The following is an 8,633-nucleotide window of genomic DNA, read 5'->3' as shown; positions in this document are numbered from 1 at the left end:
TGGTCTTCAAAACCCATACACTTCAAACCCCATCACAATATACATGTAAATCAGAAAAAAACTTGTTTATTTATTATGAATGTGACCTGTATTTCAGGAAACCTGGCGTAGTCCGTATTTAGCGAACGTAAACTGCTTCAAATTGGGAAATGATGTCTGAGCAAAAAAAAAAAAAAAAGAACTTTCTTCAGTCAATTTACTGACTCATGATCCAAACCGTATGACTTTCTTTGGACATACAAACCAAATATGTATTTTCAGAAATGTATCAGTGTTTTCTAATGCAACTGAAGCAACCACAAGCTGTTTATAGTAACCATAATTCTTCAAATATTTATTATTGTGGTTCTAAAGAAATAAAGTATAGGCCGTATAGGGTTGGCAACGGACAACATGAGGGTGAACCAAAGGATGCCAGGATTTTCACTTTCTTGAGACAATACCTATTTTTTGGCCGTTGTTTGAAAACTATCCCTTTAAACTCTTTTTCCAGTCTTACAGAACCCTATTTTTACCCCAGAATAATTCTAAAAAAACCATACATTCATCTCCTAGACGGGATAGTCATAAGGGCGTCGGACTGGGGGTTGGGTGAGTTTTTTAAAACAGTACCAGGCTGCCCCAAAGTAAGAGGGGCCCCTTAGAAAAGTCTGTACTATATTTTATTTTACCTGGAGTAGTTTCAAGGGTGGGGTATGTGGCATGGGTGGCCCATTCAGACTGCCTATGCATCTGGCCCCGGGATCTTGTGCAACGCCCCTGATGTATAGTATCTGTTCTTTCAGATAAACATTAGCAAAACGTGCTATAAGTGCGTCGGGTGAGTCAACCCCCCGAACGTTTATTTTACGTTGAAACGTTTACCTTTGTGTAAAATCCGGAAGAGTTCCTATAAAATCACTTAGCATCCTTAATGAAGCCCATTGTTTAATATTTTCACACATTATTGACACCCGCTGTGCCAGCCGAACTAAACAGCAGTGCGCTTAGAAAACAAAAACTGGATGCGAACATGTACAGGATGATTTCTTTATATAGGAAGAAGCGAGAGAGAGAGAGAGAGGTACAAAGCTAGGGCCGAGAGACGATCGTACGTTGGGCACTAATAAGGAGTGGGAAGACGACGAGGAGCAGAGAGAGAGAGAGAGGAGAAAGAGCAGCGGATTGAGTCCGAGAGAGAGACACTTGCTCGTGAAGGGAGCGTGTTCGGCGTTCACTTCACCTCCCACATGTAACGTGGCAGACAGCGATGGCAACAAAGCTCCTAAACAAGTTGAAGCGTGTTGTCTTCAGTTCCTATGACACGAGCGCGATCGTCGATCTGGTCGCCGGGTGAGCAGCGGAGAGCCCCGTGGGATCTCGTACCGCTGGACGCTGGCGTATTTACGACACCGCGCCGCAGTACTTTACCTCGCTGGGCTGGTTGTACGTGGTGGTGAAGGTGAGCCTGGATCGGGATCCGGCCAGCTGGCGGGCTCGGGATCGTCGGTTCCTGATCGTGGGCTCGGGTCCGATGGGCTGACCGCGGCTCTGGTCGCTGTCCGCTCCGGCAAGCGTGCTGAAACTGACGCTTCCTGGATGAAGCGCGGATACCGGAGCGCGCTGCTCTGCAGACCGCAGCAGATCGCGCTGGACCCCCGCCAGCGTCCGCTTTCCTCCTGGACCTGGGGGTGGATTTTGACAAACATGGAAGGCTGCTGGCACAACGAGCACTGCTCACACCAAACATCGGAGTGTTTCAGGAGTATTTGTTGAGCATCCTGGAGCAGAAGAAGCAAAAGGTTGACGTGAAAGTCCATTTGGGTACAAAGGTACGTCTTAGTTTCTTACGGAGTTGCTTGGCAAATAAATCAGAACCATGTGTTGTTAAGTTATTATATAGTTTGTTTATTACACCTGTCCTGACCTGTCATGTCTTCAAAATTAAGATGCATGAAAAGCTTGCGGTGATTTGGAACTTGAATCAGCAACATAACCTGGGGTGCGTTTTCCCAAGAGCATGAGACCATTTGGCCAAGCTAATAGAACGAGATTTCAACTAGCTATAGCCAGCTTTTAAACAGTCTAATGAACAACTTGGCCAGTTAATAACCAACATACAACAACTAATACCCAGTTTCATACCAATAAAACCAGCTTAAACTAGCTAATGACAAGCATATAACAATCTAACACAATGCATTAGAATAAGCAATGACCAGTTGGACCACTTATAAACCAACCTACACTCACTAATAACCTGTTTGGCCAAGATAATAACCAGCTTAAACTAGCCACTGACCCAGTAATGACCATCTTAAACAATCTATTTGACCAGCCTGAATCCGCCATAATCAGTTGACCAGTTAATAACCAACTTGAGAAGCACCAACTAATGTGCAGTTTAGAAACAATAGAGGACCCCCGTAGATCCGCCTGTGTATCAAAGCCGGTGTCTTCAAATAGAAAATAATTTTGACCTTTTGCTGACAAGGCAATTATATTTTCAGTTGTCAACATGGTAGAGAACACTGAGACAACAATTATATCCACGCTTTAGGAAATGCGTGCTATTCTATCAACTTTTTAAGCATATTTAAAATAGGGAATCATTTAAATATCATTTTACACAAATTACAATGAAGTTGTGTACAATCAATATGGTGCAAATAAAATATTGTTTGATTGTTATTGTCTTTATATACTTGAATGAATAAGAATAAAAAATATATAAAATATACATAAAGTACAAACTGACTAATACACAATGGTGGATGGATGGCCACTGGCTTTAGAAACCACAAATATAAGTGAAGTGCTTATTCCAATAGATTGCTGAGCAGAGACAATGGCCTTACAGTTCAGTCATGTTTACTCAGCAGACAGAGTCACAGGCCGAGGATCTCAATAAAGCTGCTGTTCCATTTGCAGAAAAATGACCTTCATCAATTAAAATCTGTTTCCTTGACACCGTGGTTTTCTGCTCACGGAGGTAGTTGGTGGCGTTCGCGTGGTGGGTCACGTTTGTCGGTCGTGAAAGATTGCAATTAAATGGTGTGTTTTTTGGTTTTATGGTGGGGATAGAGCAAGCAATTACCTCAGGCATAAAAATACAAGCACCAATGTCGAATTTCTATCTCCATGAGACAGCATTTGGGCGCTGTTCTGAAAGATGGCTCTGATTTACAGGACATTACTGTGACGCCAGTTTTTCAAACTGTTTGCCCACCATTAACTTACAACACCTTAGTGCCCGCTATACTAATTGCATGATGTCTTTCATATAATGATCAGTGTGATTATGGTTTAACAGGTGCAGGGTAAGGCATTCATCAAGGTACAGACAGCTAAGCATTGAAGATCTCTCTCTCTCGGTCTCGTATTTTGGTCTTGTGATAACGGTTCAGCAGTATTTTCTATTGTTTGCTATTTAAAAGTGCTCTTTCTTGTATGGGTTGCTGCAATGCTGAAAGGATTTATTTTCAGTCCAAGACAGGCCTTTGTTTGGGACACTTTGGGACATCTTATCTTGTCTGTGTTCTTCTGCGGGACAAGCAATTTGTCACGTGAACCAAAGATTTTTTTTTATTTATTTTTTTTTTTTTTGTAGAAATCACTGTCTTGTGGTATTTATTCTACAGCCTGAGATACTTAAGTGTTTCATGGACTATGTTCAGAGTAGCATACTATTCTATATTATTCACAAGCATACTGCAGTGACAATACATTTGACAAAAGTGCACACATTAAGGGTTAGTTTCACCCAAAAATTTAAATAGGCTTTCGTTTTAACTCATCCCCGGTTGCACTCCTAGGTGTATATGACTTTCTTCTTTCAGACGATCCAGTCAGAGGTATATTAAAAATTGTCTTTGATCCTTCAAGCTTTATCATTTCAGTCAGCGGTTGTTGCATTGCTTCAGTCCAAAAGACGTGAAATAAAAAGCGCCCGTTCCATAAAAAAAGTGTCCTCACACGGCTCTGGGAGGTGAACAATGGCCTCCTGTATGTGAAATTCCATGCATTTTTGTAAAGAAAAATAGCAACTCAATATCAATTTGCAATCTGACTGTATTCATCACATATCGTGCGTTTTTTAATTTACTCAAAAGATCCAGCTTAAAGAGAATACATCTTTAAATTTTTTGATTTTTTTTTTTTACATGAAATAATGAATAAAGTAAAACTACTTATTATACTGAATGTCACTTTTATATATAAAAAACTGATTGCGAATGCAACATACTTTGTGACATGCTTATATTTTGTACCATTTTCACATTTCAGTATGTAAGACATTTCAGTATGTCAGACTGAGTCATGTACTGTGAGGGTTAGTGTTTCCAAGTTTGTGTGATGGATTTCTTCCTCTGGCCCTGGCCTTGACTCTCCAGGCCTGTCTATTTATGCCACCCTCTCTGAGGTATCTAGGACTGCTCACGTCACGCTCCAATAAACTAAGCCAGACTTGGAGTTTTCATTTCTTTAGAGCTATTCTGGGTGACAAGCTGTCCAGTCTGGTTTAAAGAAAATGTCCTTCTGCTTGGAGGAGCACACACTATCAGTGATAAATAAGAGTCTTTACTTGTCGCTGTCTATGCAAATGAATGATTGATACTTTTAAAGACCTTTACTCAGGTTAAACACAGGTTGCTGTTGAGAAGCGAGTGTTTGGCTTAATGGCATAAAGTCATTAATTCCAATCCAATACTTGGTCCTACATAATGATGTTTTAGTACTTAAACAATGAAAAACACAAAAGATGTATTTTATAAAACATTATGTTTTTTTTTGATTCATAATGGACCATTTGTTTAATAATTGGACTGTGTATGTTGATTGTTTTGATTTAATTTGGAAATCAGACTATTGGATGCACAGCATGTTTTGATTCACTAAAAAGGAGTCAGAGTCATGTTGTGCTTACTTAAAAGAACATGAGAGTAATTAGACTATATTGTGCCTGTTGAATATTGTTGTTTCGTTTAAAACAACCATCTCTGTTTGTTTTTAATGAATGACCTAAAAGAACTGGATCAAAAGAGTTATTGGTTGGCGTTCCTTTGATTCACTACAAAGGACAGTCTCAAAGAGCCATACATTCAAAAAAAAGCAGACTACACTGGATGCACTGTGTGTATATGAATCACTGAAAATAACTGTCTCGGAAATCTGTATTGTGTCTCGGACACTGTATGTTTTTGATAACACTAAAAAGAACTGGTTCAGAATCACTAGTTTGAGAATCAGACTGTACTGACCGTGCTGCATGTTTTTGATTCTCTCAAAAGAACCTGCTCATAAGAATCATTTGATTGGGAATCTTTCTTCACTGGTTGCACTGAATGTTTTTGATTCATGTTTTTCTCTGCTGTGATCCTGTAGTTTAGCGAGGAGTACCTGAGGAAGATGCCGAGGGGTGAATGGCCGCGGGTGATTGTAGTTGCTGACGGTTCGTGTGGAGACTCCTGCTCTGGTGCTGGGCATCAGCGCTGAATTACATCGTGGAATCATGTCGCGCTTACGGCGCCAATGCTACTATAGAAAGACCGGACCAGAGACAGGTGAGGTACATACATGCTTATATGCAAGTCCCATGAAATTGAAATTGGAGTTTCGTTGCTTTGTTGCTACATGTCTATTAGTAGCGTGACAAGCTGTAAATGGAAATTCAAGGGGACTTTTATTAATGTCATATTATCTGCAAGTACAGTTAAAAAAAAAAATAATAATAATACTTTTAACATTTGAAACACTTTCAAGTGCCCATTCAGTACAATTAAGCACACATCTTTGTCAAGGTTATATTAAATAAAAATCCATGTAAAATTTAATTTAATAAAAAAGCAAAATACTTTTTTCTATATTCTATACACTATAAAAGTGAGTACAGATAGTTGTTACCTTAAGAAGTAAACTTGTTTGAACATTAAAAATGTCAATTTATGGCAAACGTAGTTTTTTGAATATATATTTGAATGTATGCTGAGATTACATGAACTAAAGTACATTTTACTGTATTTGACAAAAAATAAGGGGGCGGTTCACACAGAATGTGTTTTTCCATTCCGATGTGCTACTTTTCTATTGCTTTTCTATGTAAACGTGCTAGCCGGATGTGACTGACCATTGCGCTCACGTCTCATCTCTTTTGCAACATCTCGCACATGAGTGCCATGTTTTTTTAAGATGCCGTGTCAAGTTAAAAGAATTTCAAATTTTACACGCAGACCAATCAGAAGACCCCCGGAGGCGGGGCAAGCATTGCAAGCTTTTGTTTACAGTAGCAAGTTGGCATGGCAACTGTTTTATTTGACGGCAACATGGCAGTGGACGCATTCTGTGCTGCACTTTTTTAAAACCATTACTGAGCGCTGCATCTTTTACAGTGCATGTGCATTTTTCTTTCTTTCTCCTTAAATCATTATACTGTATCACACCATTATATCTCAGTAGCAACCTTTTTCCTCTTCCATGCTATTACTCTCAGAAATCTCTCATTTGTGTTCTTGAATATGAATGAGTGTTCGTCCGAGCCGCTCTGTGGTCATGAGGTCATCAGGGTCCTACTGGGCTGATTCATTTTATGCATATGGGTTAGGAAAATAAAGCCATTATGAATAATAATAGACTCTGTTTCTGCCAGCAACAAACACTGATTATGCAGGTGAGGCTAGCACATGTTATGAGGAACAGTGATTCTGTGTATAATTTTGATTGTTTTACACAGGTTTAGAATGTATAAGTGGTTTGTATAAATGGGCTTTTTGTTTGAGCAGATGTGTTATAGAGGGTTAGCTACTGCAGATAACCAAGGTCAGCTAGCATCTTGTTTCATTAGTCTGTGTTATGTATACAGTAATTCATCAAACAAAGCTTAAGCAAACCTTGATAAGGTTCAGAGATAAGCAAGGTTTCAGTCTAATTAATGCAACTGAAACTTGGCTCTGAATACCGAGGATTTTGTGAGCTCCAATTCCAGTTTTTGCCGAGTTTATATCTTCATACTCACCCTCATGTCATTCCAAAACCGTATGACTTTCTTCTGCAGAACATGAAAGATATTTTGAAGAATGTTGGTAACCAAATGTGACTTTCTTCTGCAGAACATGAAAGATATTTTGAAGAATGTTGGTAACCACATGTGGTTGAAGTAATGTTGGATGATGTTGTCTCAATGTTGAAAAAAATGTTTGAAACACAATGTTTAATGCTAAATTGTTGTGAAAAGGTTAGCAAAATACTTATAACTCTACCTTAAAATTTTGAACACAAGAGCTGCTGAAAAGTCCACAAACTTTGTAAAATCAAAAAAAAGATTAAACAGAGATTCAGCTGTGTTGATGTTTATGCTGAAATGATGGGTGGGATTTTGCTGCCGTAAACCTTTAAGAAATTCGTCGTCTTCACATTGCATGTTTCTCACTGATTTCATAAAAAAAAAAAAAAAAAAAAAAATATATTATATATATTATATATATTCTCTCAAAATCTGATTCCATACTTTTCATGGAATACTGGTCCAGATGTAGTAAAATGTGCTTCATACATAAGCAAGAATATAATGATTTGATCTTTTTCTGCTTTCTAGGTTCCTACACCAGAGATCCGTGCACATAGTTTGTACTTTGATCTGTCTGCGTACGGGATCGACACGTGTGAGGGAATCACGCAGCTCCTCTCAGCCGGCAGCGAAGCCTGGATTCCACCTGAAGATCTACGGGACGTTCCGGAACCGCTGCATGGCTCTGGCCTGCACTTCCGACGCAGACTCCAAAATGATGCATTTCCTGCGCCACACGGCCAACTCTTCAGTAAGACGTCTCAATCCCAGCATGCATCTGTTAGACTCATGAACTCAATCGAATTTAAACTTTATGCTCTCCAATCCAATATTCTACTAGCCCTCCCCTGCCAGTACACAATTGACGTTCAACGTTGAAATGTAGTGGAAATAATGTCAGCTGGTGTTTCAATGGTGAAACAATGTTCAATGCAGAGAGAAGAGCTAAAGAAAGAAACAGTGACAAAGAGATAAAAACACACAAGATATATCAAGACACAGCCGTCACAGGAAATGTAATTCACAGAGACACATGCTGTTACCTGGTTACTGTCACTATATGTGTGTATGTGTGTGTGTGTGTGGAGGGAGTGTGTATGTAATAATGAGCTTGTCGGGTGAGAGACTGAGCTTTCCTCTCGTTGACTCAGATCATGAAGAACATCTTCCACCAGTCGTTCAACGCGTATAAGACAGACACATCGAGCCTCGTCTGAGTGAAACTCACGCTGCACCACATGCAGTGCAGCGCAAGCTGTTCGAGATCATGCGCTACATCCTACCCAGACGCGTTCAGCGCCGCTTACATCGAAGGAGGGGGACAACATCGCCGTGACTGTGGACGGAGAGGAAGAGAAGCTGCGCGAGTGCTCAACTTCGAACACATGGTGAGCAATCACCTGTATAGGCTTTCTAGACCATATATAGTTTTACTTATCTTTTGCACGGTTTTCCATTCCATTGACACGTCATTTTCCATGTAAACATGCCCTAGATGGACATGTTTGGCTGTTGAGTTCATGACCTTGTGTCTGATGCAGCATCTCACGCATGACACGCTGGTCTAAAAAATCGTAGCATTTAGAAGTTG

At 39.8% G+C, this 8,633-nt stretch overlaps 1 long non-coding RNA gene across 1 annotated transcript; it reads left to right on the top strand.

Annotated features, from left to right (window-relative positions):
* The first annotated feature begins 1,728 nt into the window (after window positions 1-1,728).
* On the top strand, window positions 1,729-7,636 carry LOC122143726. The gene is made up of 3 exons (XR_006159331.1): window positions 1,729-1,811; window positions 5,365-5,543; window positions 7,571-7,636. It is a non-coding gene; the product is annotated as an uncharacterized LOC122143726 (long non-coding RNA).
* Window positions 7,637-8,633: the final 997 nt, after the last annotated feature.

Source organism: Cyprinus carpio, unplaced genomic scaffold, assembly GCF_018340385.1.
Source record: "Cyprinus carpio isolate SPL01 unplaced genomic scaffold, ASM1834038v1 S000006493, whole genome shotgun sequence".
Lineage (NCBI taxonomy): Eukaryota > Metazoa > Chordata > Actinopteri > Cypriniformes > Cyprinidae > Cyprinus > Cyprinus carpio.
Note: the sequence above shows the minus strand (reverse complement) of the source record. Positions and strands in the feature narration are given on the sequence as shown.